An 11,950-nucleotide genomic window follows, 5' to 3' on the forward strand; every position below is an offset into this window, starting at 1 on the left:
ATGTGACTTGTTTACTATTTTGTATGAATGTAGCCTCTGGCAGTTCCCTAGTTTTAAGAAGAGTATTTAAGGTCAGAACTTAAAATAAACAGGACAGTCTTAGGCAGCAGTCTGGAGCTCACAGCCCTCTTGGACTGCTGACTTGGGCTGTAGTCCTCCCGAACTCCATCTGTTTGTCTCTCTATTAATTTTCCCTAGTACTTGCCCCTATTTCAGGAATCCCAATCTGCGAACCCTGGTTTGCTGCGGCCTAGCCCCGGCAACAAGGGAAATGTACATGGAGTCAGTTGTGTAGTTGTGGATGTGCAGTTGTCTTATTTTTTTTTTTTTTGCCATTCCTGGGCTTGAGTTCGGGGCCTGAGCACTGTCCTTGGACTTTCTCAAGGCTAGAGCTCTACTACTTGAGCCTTAGCACCACTTCCAGCTTTTTTTTTTTCTATGTATGTGGTACTGAGGAATCGAACCTGGGTCTTCGTGCATGCTAGGCAAGCACTCTACCACTAGGCCAACTCCCAGCCCATGTACTTGTCTTTTCTTTGATCTCAAGACCCACACGGGTGCTTGGATTCAATGATGAGCATTGATTGCCCGTGGTGTGTGAACCCATTATTTGCTTCTTGCAATTTTCTTCTGTGTTGTGGCACGTGTTCCCATCTTGCCAGAAAATAAATCAGAGGCCCGTGGAGACTAATAAATGTGAAAAAGAAACCAGAATGTGGGCAAGTGTACACTCTACACTTAGATGACACGACAGTCGTGGACAGAGGTTAACTGGGGAGCAGAAGAGCCAGGAGTAGAGGCACAGCTTGTTGTGAGCTTGGGGTTCGAGAAATCTTGAATTGGAGAAGGGTGAGTGAACAAGGAGAACAGCATGAGGCTGTTGAAGGTCCCAAACCCATGGCTCACTGTGGCTTCTCCCTGACAAAATGATCCTCCCCAAAGAGTTGAATGAACATCAGGCCGGAAGCCAGCTCCAGGCCTGCGAGGCCAGCCTGTCTGAAGTTCACCAAGTCCTCCTGCTCATACTCACCCAGGCCCCACCAGCCAGAAGACTGCCTTGTGAAGGCCTCACAGCCCTGGGGACTGAGGATGTGACCAAAAAGGCCACACTGCAGATTTTCCTGAGCTGCCTCACCAGTCAATGGCATCAACCTAGACCTTCAGCTGGCCCCTGTGGGCCACTGGTGAACAGAGGCACCTTCTGAGACAAGGGAACTGGACAAGTCACTGAAGTTAGGGCAGCACCCACACCCTCCATCCGGCAGGGATGGCAGCACCCTCCGCTGGACTTCTCAGACTCTCAGTTTCCTGGCTTAGATATGGGCTCAGGGAGAGCCCTCATTGCTCATGATGAGTGTGGGGCTTGTGGTAAAGCAGGGAGGGGTGGATGCTCAGAAGGGTGGGCCCAGCTTGTGTCCTGGCCGATGAATGAAGCAGAAGGGGGATGATCTCTGCTCTGCACGCACAGGCACACACATCTCTCAGACTCATTAGTGCTGAAAAAGAGGGGTGGCCCCTAAGCTCTCAGGCACAGCATTCTTGAGAAGTAGGTGTCCAATGCAGTCTACACAGTGTATAAAGGGAGCTTGGCTCTGTTCCTGTGTGCTTGACATCTAGGCTACCCTGTCACTGCCTCCATGCAAGAGGCCCATGTCCCCACACCAGCTGCTTCCTGTGCATGGACAAGGAGGAGGCTCCCTATCCAGTCACCACACCAGGCCACGGTTGACCTTTGGCCTAAGATCTCCCTTCCAGTTACAAACACTGACAAGGAAGAAATGGAGGCAGGCAAGAAAACCAGGAAGAAACCAGGAGCAATGTGTCCAGGTAGGAGTCCAGGGGAGATGAAGACAGTTTGGATGTGGCTGGTCAAGACAGGACACAGAGTCTGGGGATGGCCTGAGCTGCCCATGTGACAACACAGCCTTTTTCTCAGCCACCCCTGATGAAGAACCCACACAAGAGCAAGTGCTATCACCTGTCCTCCCACACTGGGGCATGCCCCCTGCTCATCCATTTCTATGCAGAATACAATCATATGAATTACAAAACCTGAAATGGATGTCTCCTTTGAAAAGAATAGAATAAGGGTATATCTCACTCTTCTAACTGAGGGAGGATAATTAGTCATAGAATGGAAAATCTTTGATGAATCAGTACACATCTCTAATTCTAAATCACATTTTGTGTGAGGAGCAAGACATTGCCTGCCCTGCGGGCAAAGGTTCCCACCTCAGTTTGAGGGAAGAGAATAAGAGATTGTTAGCTATACTCATTGCTGCAGGCAGGTTGGACTCAATGACTTATCTCAGTGAAGGGCAAGCAGTCACAGAGGCAGGTTAAAGAGATCTTAGAGCTGCTCTGGAGCTGTCAGGGAAAGTAGAACAAAACTCACTTCTGTCACGATGACATCATCATCCAGGTCCTCTTCTTCATGTTGCTGAGGAGCTGGGGTGACCAGCATTGGAATCCCTTCTTCATCAGAAGAATCTGATTTGGTAATAGGCCCTTCTCTGAGACTAATCCAGTCTAAAAGGAGGCAAACAACACTGTTATTAGAACACTGACACAATCACGTTCACTCTTGCAAATTCAATTTTGGCCCAAAGAGTGTTAACAGTCTAACGTTTATCATAACTACTATTAACTTACCAACTGAAAGCACATACACTAAAGCAGTAACAGCTATGTTTCCATGTTTCCTTTTGTTTTGTTTTCCCTTAATTGTGCTAGAGTATATGCTAAAGATTATCAACTTTTTCTTTTTTTTCCCTCTCTTTTTTGGTGCTGGTCCCAGGGCTTTAACTCAGTGGCTCACACCTGTAATCCTAGTTACTCAGGAAGCTGAGATCTGAGTACTGAAGTTCATAGCCAGCCAGGCATTAAAGAATGTGAGATTCTTACCTCCAATTAAGCATTAGAAAACAGAAAGTAGGGCTGTGGCTTAAGGGGTAGCGCAGTAGCCTTGAGTTGAAGAGTTCAGACATATAACCCCATGACCCACCAAAAAAAAGAAAAAGATCAGGAGTTTAACCCAGTGGTACAATGCTTGCCTAGCATGTACAAAGACCTGAGTTCGATTTCTCAGTACCATATACATAGAAAAAGACAGAAGTGGTACAGTGGCTCAAGTGTTAGAGCATTAGCCTTGAGAAGGCCCAAGGACCATCCATGTTCAAGCCCTGAGTTCAAGCCCTAGGACTCCCCCCACACCAAAAAAAGAACCCCCCCCAAATCAATGATCTCATTTACTGAGCTGCAGAGATTCTAAGGACAGCAATTATCACACACACACACACACACACACACACACACACACACACACACACCACCATCACCACCACCACCACCACCACAACTACCACCACCACCACCACCACCACCAACAACAACAACAACAACAAAACAGTTGAAGGTTCTGTCTTGCTTTGAGTCTTGCCCTGAATGTCATATTACAAAGCTGCTAAGAATGTTTTTGTTGTTTTGTTTGTTGTTTGGCCAGTTCCAGTGATTCAACTCAGAGCCTGGGCACTGTCCTTGGATTTTCTCAAGGATAGAGCTCTACCACTTTAGCCACAGGTCCATTTCTGGCTTTTTCTATGTATGTGGTACCAAGGAATGGAACCCAGATCTTCGTGCATGTTAGGAAAGCACTCTACCACTAGGCCAAACTCCAGGCTAATCAATGCTTCATAGTGAGACCCTGTCTCAAAAAAACCAAACTTGGGACCTGGGACTTTGGCCTAGTGGTAGGGTGCTTGCCTAGCACGCAGGAAGACCCGGGTTCAATCCCTCAGTACCACATACATAGAAAAAGCTGGAAATGGTGCTGAGGCTCAAGTGTTAAAGTGCTGGCCTTGAGAAAGCCCAAGGACATTGCTTCGGCCCTGAGTTCAAGGGAGGTCTGGAAAAAAAAATCGAAACTAGTTGAGTGATCTCAAACCTATAATTCTAGATACTCAGGTGACTTGAGATCTGGAGGATCAAAATTTGATGTCATTCCAGGCCAGAAAGTCCATAGCATTCCATGTACAGAAAAAAGCCAGGACAAAGATGTGGCTCAAGTGGTAGAACACCAGGCTTGAAGAAGCTGAGCAAGAAGGAGAATCCTGTAGTTCAAGCCCTGGCATGGGGAAAAGAAGGAAACGGAGGAAGAAGCAAAGAAGGGAGGGAGGAAGGGAGGGAGGGAGGGAGGGAGGGAGGGAGGGAGGGAGGGAAAGAAGGTGTGAAAAGTGGGGGGAGGGGAGAGAAACAACAACAACAACAAAAAACACAGAAAAGAAATATCATGTGAGGGCAAGCAAACTTACTAGTACCTATAACTGTTGTAGGAAAAATAAGCTCACAGGAGCACTCCTAATCCCATCTCTATAGATCCAATGACTGTCTACTCACAGGTTGGATTACTAGCATATTAATCTACTTATGTAAGATTTCATTTCTTCCTTTTCTGGCTGGTATACACAGGGACTCTTCCTTCCTAGGCAAATGCAGTACCAATGAGCCATGCCTCAGCCCTTTTAGCTTTAGTTTGTTTATAGAAAGGATCTAACACTTTTGTCCAGGCTGCCTGGGATCATGCTTTTTATGTATGTGTGTGTGTGTGGTTATGGGACTTGAACTCTGGGCCTGGACGTTATCCCTGAGCTCTTCAGCTGAAGGCTACTGCCCTACCCCTTAAGCCACAACACCACTTCCCTTGTTTTCTGGTGGTTAATTGAAGAGGCAGTAACTAAAGTCCCTGGGCTGGCTTTGACTCCTGAACCATGATTTTCAGAGCTCAGCCTCCTGAGTAGCTAGGATTATAGGTGTGAGCCAGCTCGCCCAGCTGGGTAATGATTTTACCTTTACCACTTGAGTAGCTAACTACAAGCATATAATACCATGCTTTGTCTCTTGGGGTTCTAACTAACCTCTCCCAGGCTAGCCTCAAAGCACTGGTCTCCTACCTCTGCTTCCTGAGTAACTGGGAATTTAGGCATTTGCCACCATGCTCGGTATGAGGGAGGATTGATAAAATTCATTCATGACTATATGTGTAAGCTGGCACACTACTAGTCTAACAAATGCTTTTTATGCCTGATGTTCTCAGATCTAAAAATAAAATACTTCTGGATTCTAAAGCAGGCTAGATTCTTGGCCAAGTAGAATAAACAACTTACCTTGTCTCCTGTGGCAGTGAAAGTTGTTCAAGTGAATTATCTCTTCATTGTTATTTCCCTCTGCCATTTTCAAACGCAGTCATATATATGTGTGTGTTATTTTTAGTATTCAGACATGATGACCATCTGTACCAAAGGATATGGGGGGGGAAAAAAAGAGCATTAAGAGTATTTGTCACACGCTGGTGGCTTACACCTAATGACTGTATACAGCAGAGTATAGGCTTTTGGAGTGATGTAGTTTCAGTTTTTGCTCAAGGATAGCACTCTGCCACTTGACACACAGCATCATATCCAGTTTTTGTTTATACGGTACTGAGGAATCGAACCCAGGGCCTCATGTGTGCTAGGCAAGTATTCTTAACACTAAGCCACATCCTTTCTTTTTGGGGGCCTGGGAGCTGTCACTGAGCTCTTCAGCTCAAGGCTACCACCCTACCCCTGAAGTCACAGCGCCACTTCTGGTTTTCTGGTGGTGAACGGGAGATGAGTCTCCTGGTCTTTAGTGCCTGGGCTGGCTTTGAACTATCCTCAGATCTCAGCTTCCTGAGTAGCTAGGATTACAGGCATCAGCCACTGTGTCCAGCAAACTTTCTCATCAGTCAAATATTTCATCTTTTTTTTGGTGGGGGGGTCAATATTAGGACTTGAACTCAGACCCTGGGTGCTGTCCCTGAACTATTTCACTACTGCTGTAACATTCTGAGTCAGAGTGCCACTTATAAGCTTTCACTGCTATTGGTAATGTTCTGCCTTGACAGCATTTCAGATGCTGTTGGTGTCCATATCCTCAACCAGTCAAGGCCACAGCCGTAACTGTCTGTATATACCTATAATTTAATGTCTCTCCACATGTTGCAAAGTAGAAGAAATGTGATTTTTCATATTTAAACTTCATTATACCAAAATCAAGACAAAAAATTACTTTTTTTTTGTTCCGGGCACAATGGCTCATCCCAATTATCGGGGAGGATCATGGTTTCAAGCAGCTGGTAAAAAGAAGTGAGAGCCAAGGTTGTGGCTCATACCTGTAATCCTATCTACTCAGGAGGCTGAGATCTGAGGATCAAGGTTCAAAGCTGGCCCTGGCACTAAAGGACCTGAGACTCTTATCTCCTATGAACCCCTAGAAAACAGGAAGTGGGGTTTGGCTCAAGGGTAGGGTGGTAGCGTTGCACTCAAGAGCTCAGGGACAAGGCTAAGACCCAGGGTTAGGGTGGTAGCCTTGAGCTGAAAACCTCAGGGACAGTGCCCAGGCCAGAGTTTAAGCTCCATGACTGACACACACACACACACACACACACACACACACACACACACACACACACACACACACAGAAGTGAGATTCCATCTCAACAAATAAGCTGAGCATGGGGATTCACATTTATAATCCCAGCTATGTGAAGGCGTAAGTAGGATGACAATCCAAAGCTACCTAAGCAAGAAGTACAACATTTGATCTGAAAATTAACCTAAAGCAAAAAGGCACAGAGGAATTGTTCAAGTGGTACAGAGCTTGGCAGGCAAGCAAAAGCCCTGAGTCCAAACCTGTTTTTTGATTGTTGTTGTTGTGGGGCTTGAACTCTGAGCCTAGGCACTGTCCCTGAGCTCTTCAGCTCATGACTACTGCCCTAGCGCCCATGAGCCAGCCACAGCCCAACTTCTAGTGGCTAATTGGAGATAAGAGCCTGGCTTTTGAACCAAGATCATCAGATCTCAGTCTTCTAGGTGGCTAGGATTACAGCAGTGGTCACTGCACCTGGCATGTTATTGATTTTAGTTAAGATTTCATTTATGTGTCAGGGCTGGGAGCTTGGCTTAGTGGTAGAGTGCTTCCTAGCATGCATGAAGACCCAGGTTCGATTCCTTGGTACCATATACATACAAAAAAGCTGGAAATGATGCTGTGGCTCTAGTGTTAGAGCAATGGCCTTGAGAAAGTCCAAGGGCAGTGTTCAGGCTCTAAGTTCAAGCCTCAGGACTGCAAAAAAAAAAAAGAAAAAAAAGAAAAGAGTTAATTTACTAGTATTGATGGGAATGTTTATCTGATTAAAGGCATTTTAAAAACCCTCCAGCAGACATCATCCCTATTCAGGGACTGAGACTGTACTAAATGGGAAAAAAATCGGGTAGTTAGAAAGAAAAGTGTCATCAATTATTTAAGCAAATGATAATAAAAATGGTACTGAGAAAGCAAAGGCAAAAAGATTAAAAAGTAGAAGGCTCTGATGAAGACCCACATATATTCACTCATCAACGCTAAACAAAGTTGCACTCAGTGAAGGAGTAGAGGGAATCCACATGGGAGAAAAATAAGCTTGGATTCCTTTTTAAGATGGCACATAAAAGTCAATTCTCAGCTGGGGGCTGTGGCTCATGCCTGTAATCCTGGCTACTCGGGAGATCTGAGGATCGAGGTTCAAAGTCAGCCCAGGCACTAAAGACTCTGAGACTCATCTCCAATTAACCACTAGAAAGCCAGAAGTGGCTCTATGGCTCAAGCAGTAGGGTGTTAGCCTTGAGCTGAAGAGCTCAGGAACACTGCCCAGGTCCAGAGCTCTTGCCAGGCACCAGTGGTACCTAGAATCCTAGCTACTTAGGAGGCTGAGATCTGAGGATCTCAAAGCCCAAAGTTGGCCTACATCGATGAATGGATCCAAAAACTGAATATCAAGCAAGAAATGCACAAAACCAGCTGGCAAGGTGGCTCAAGCCTGTAATCCTAACAAATCAGGAGGCTGAGATCTGAGGATCAAGATTCAAAGCCAGCTGAGAGCACAAAAGGACCAGAGATTCTGATCCAATTAACCTCTAGAAAAAGGGAAGTGCAGTCTGGCTCAAAGATAGTGTGATAGCCTAGAGCTGAAGAGCTCAGGGACACTGTGCAGGCACAGGGGTACGGTAGTAACATTGAGCTGAAGAGCTCGGGACAGCACCCAGGCCAAGTTCGAGCCCCATGACCCACCAAAATAAAACCAAAAAAAAAAACCCTGAACATAGGGCCAGGAGTTTTACTAACAGACAGCAATGGTAAACCGGGAAAAGCTCTGACATCAAATTCAGTGTCCCTAATCAAGGACTTTTCTTTCCCATTAGGGTTTTTGTTTTGGTTTTTTCCCCCCCCAATCCTGGGGCTTGAACTCTTGGCCTAGGTGCTGTTCCTAAGCTACTTTTGTTCAAGGCTAGCACTGTCCCACTGGAGCCACAGTGCCATTCAGCTTTTCCTGAGTAACTAGATATATGAGTCTCATAGACTTTCCCTGCTTGTGCTGGCTTTGAACCTCAGGCTTCAGGTCTCAGATTTCAGAGTAGTTAGGATTACAGGCATGAGCCTCCAGCAGTCTAGTTTTTTGTTTGTTTGTTTTTGTTTACTGTCACTATTGGGGCTTGAGCTAAGGGCCTGAGCACTATCCTGGAGTTTTTTTTTGCTCAAGCTATCATTCAACCACTTGAGCCACCACTTCCAGCCTTTTCTGTATATGTGGTACCAAGGGTTTTGTACATATTGGGCCACTAGGCCACAGTCTTGGCCCTCTGCTTAGGTTTTTAAGAATCATTTTCCCAGGCACAATGGCTCATACCTGTAATCCAGCTACTCAGGAAGCTGAGATATGAGGACTGATGTTCAAAGACAGCTGGGGCACAAAAGACTATGGGATAAATATATCCAATTAACTACCAGAAAACCAGAAGTGCTGTGGCTCAAAGTGATAGAGCACTATCACTGAGCTTTAGAGTTCAGAGACAATACCCAAGCCCAGAGTTCAATCCTCACAATCAAATAATACTACTACTACTAATTTTAAACACTAATTACAGAAGCCTAATTTTTTTTTATTCACCAAATAGCCTCCTTCAATTTTTTCAGTAGGAAGCAAAGGAGACTAAGTCATTTTCCATTGGTTAAATGCCAAATAGTAAACAGTTCTGGTGGAGCTATGAGTCCTCCTGAGTACACAATAGGGGTCCTAAATAGTGGTGACAAATAGTCTGGTGAAGGTATTTTCACTCCTGCCTGGGATGTCTCTGCATCAGGGCATTCCCCAACCTTTGGTCCTCTCACCTGAACTTCAGATCAGATGGCCTCAGTCAGAATCCTGGCCTCACCACCTAATGTATCAGTACCTTTGGGGTAAGCCGTTAAATCTTCAGACTCCAGTTCTGTGTCACAGTGGCATGTGTTTTCATCTTGCCAGAAAATAACTCAGAGCCCTGGGGAGGCTAATGAATGTGAAAGAGAAACCAGAATCTAGGCAGGAGTACACTCTACACTTAGGTGACACGACACTCGTGGACAGAGGTTAACTGGGGAGCAGGAGTCAGGAGTAGAGGTACAGCTCATTGTGTGCTTGGGGTTCGAGAAATCTAGAATCGGAGAAGCGTGAGTGAACAAGGAGAACAGCAAGAGGCTGTTGAAGGTCCCAAAGCAGGGCTCACTGTCCTTTTGCCCTGACAAAAGGATCTTCCCCAAATTGTTGAACATCATGCCGCAAACCAGCTCCAGGCCCGCGAAGCCAGCCTGTCTGAAATTGACCAAGCGTTCCTGCTCATACACACCCAGGCCCCATCAGCCAGAAGACTGCCTTGTGAACGCCTCACAGCCCTGGGGACTGAGGATGTGACCAAGTAGGCCACACTGCAGATTTTCCTGAGCTGCCTCACCAGTCAATGGCATCAACCTAGACCTTCAGCTGGGTCCTGTGGGCCACTGGTGAACAGAGGCACCTTCTGAGACAAGGGAACTGTTCAAGTCACTGAGGTTAGGGCAGGACCCACACCCTCCATCCAGGAAGGACGGCCGCACCCTCTGCTGGACTTCTCAGACTCTCAGTTTCCTGGCTTAGATATGGGCTCAGGGAGAGCCCTCATTGCTCATGATGAGTGTGGGGCTTGTGGTAAAGCAGGGAGAAGTGGATGCTCAGAAGGGTGGGCCCAGCTTGTGTCCTGGCCGATGAGTGAAGCAGAAGGGGGATGATCTCTGCTCTGCACGCACAGGCACACACATCTCCCAGATTCATTAGTGCTGAAAAAGAGGGGTGGCCCCTAAGCTCTAAGGCACAGCAGTCTTGAGCGTCAAAGAAAGCATGAGAAGTAGCTATCCAATGCTGTCTATACAGTGTTTAAAGGGAGCTTGGCTATGTTCCGGTGTGCTTGACATCTAGGCTACCCTGACACTGCCTCCATGCAAGAGGCCCATGTCCTGTGCATGGACAAGGAGGAGGCCCCCCATCCAGTCACCACACCTAAGATCTCTCTTGGAGTTACAACCACTGCCAAGGAAGAAATGGAGGCGGGAAAGAAATCCAAGAAGGAACCACGAGCTCTCTGTCCCAGCTAGGAGTCAGGGTAGATGAAGACAGCTTGGATGTGGTCGGTCAAGATAGGACACAGGGTCTGGGGATGGCCGGAGCTGCCCATATGGCAACGCAGCCTTTTTCTCAGCCACCCCGATACAGAACCACACAAAGAGCAAGTGCAATCACCTGTGTTCCCACACTGGGGCATGCCGTAACCAGGCCTCAACTTTCCTGGCTGGAGGAGGCACTCATGGTGGCACTGATAGTACTGAGACAGAAAGGGGGACAATGAGAGTGACCCGCTTTGCTGAATCTCAGTCCTATTATTTCCTTTAGTCTCTTTTCTCTTCTTTCTCTTATCTGTTGGATGGCATTGGTGCATCTTTAAACCAGAGTCTGGCCCAGGGGACAGCCATGACTGTGTCAGATGAGTCATTAGGAGTTGTGAGGGGAGGCCGGCTAGAAGAAGAGAGCAATGTGGAATGCACAGAGTCACCCCAAATCACAAGTTCAATCTACTGGGTAATGGAGCTCCCACACTGGGATTCACTTTTCCGAAGTCAGGTGCTGTGGTCAGGCTAGGTCCAGGGGAGGGCTTTTCAGAATTGGGCACCTACAGGCTCCAGTGAGTCTGAGCCCTAGCTCCATGGCTGTCTACAGAAAGGACATAGAGGGCTTGGTTCTGTGGGTCGTGGGAGGGCTGTGGCAGGTTCTAGGACCCAGGGCACGATCTCTGAGGCTCAGTTACCTGCATCTATCTGTGGAGCAGAGGAGCACGTGGTCAACCATCAAGTAGCATTTTCTGAACCCTTCTGCAGGACTAGAAGAGTTGGTGGAGTTGCATTTGTTTCAGTGCATCTGATCTCCTAGCAAGTGTTCCCTGTCAAGGCAGTCCCTCAGAGATGTGTGTCACTTTCTGACTTTGGTGAGATAAGGAATCAGGACGTTGAATCCCTGAGAGTTCTGGGAGTCTTTGGAGTGGTGAGAGTCATCCTCTCCTATCCAGGGTCACATCTGGATAGGGCAAGGCTGTGTGCTTAAGACCCCACCTTGATAGATCCCCTTTAGCCAGAGCCTCTGACCTAGCTCTATGAGGGGCCACTGGTCCAGGGGCTTTGGGTCACAATGGCCAGTGGTCGGCCTGGGCAAGGCAGAAAAAGGCCTGAACAGGGCACCTTGCAAAGCTTGGGTCATAATCAAGGGCTCAAGGGAAGAGCTGTGCAGAGGTGACATCACAATGGCTCAGAGGACTCAGAACCCCGGGGTCCTCCCAGGAATTCACAGTCCACACAAGCCTCGGAGAGTGCACTTGTGTGGATCGTGTCCATTGCAAAGATGTTTCGTTGTTGCTGGCAAAGTGGTCGAGGCTCAGGCCTGAGTGATGGGCGGAGAGGGTTCCTGGGGCGCCTGTGTCCATGCTTTGTGCGCCCTGGCCTCCGCCACCAACGCCTCTGGAGATTTTTCCGGAGGAATTCTAGGGTAACATGGGA

General features: G+C 47.3%; 2 long non-coding RNA genes across 2 annotated transcripts in view; both read right to left on the minus strand.

Annotated features, from left to right (window-relative positions):
- The window catches only part of LOC150065289 (uncharacterized), a 22,896-nt gene extending 20,386 nt beyond the window's left edge, over positions 1 to 2,510 (minus strand). Inside the window, exon 1 of the long non-coding RNA XR_016534747.1 lies at positions 2,396 to 2,510. This is a non-coding gene — a long non-coding RNA (uncharacterized LOC150065289). The remainder of the gene's footprint in view (positions 1 to 2,395) is intronic.
- Positions 2,505 to 9,316, minus strand: LOC150065291 (uncharacterized). Its single transcript, XR_016534749.1, has 3 exons — positions 9,227 to 9,316; positions 5,163 to 5,288; positions 2,505 to 2,529 (listed from the first exon to the last, which is right to left on the minus strand). It is a non-coding gene; the product is annotated as an uncharacterized LOC150065291 (long non-coding RNA).
- Between the last annotated feature and the right edge of the window lie 2,634 nt (positions 9,317 to 11,950).

Source organism: Megascapheus bottae, chromosome 3 (genome assembly GCF_031878675.1).
Source record: "Megascapheus bottae isolate mThoBot1 chromosome 3, mThoBot2.hap1, whole genome shotgun sequence".
NCBI classification, from domain to species: Eukaryota; Metazoa; Chordata; class Mammalia; order Rodentia; family Geomyidae; genus Megascapheus; species Megascapheus bottae.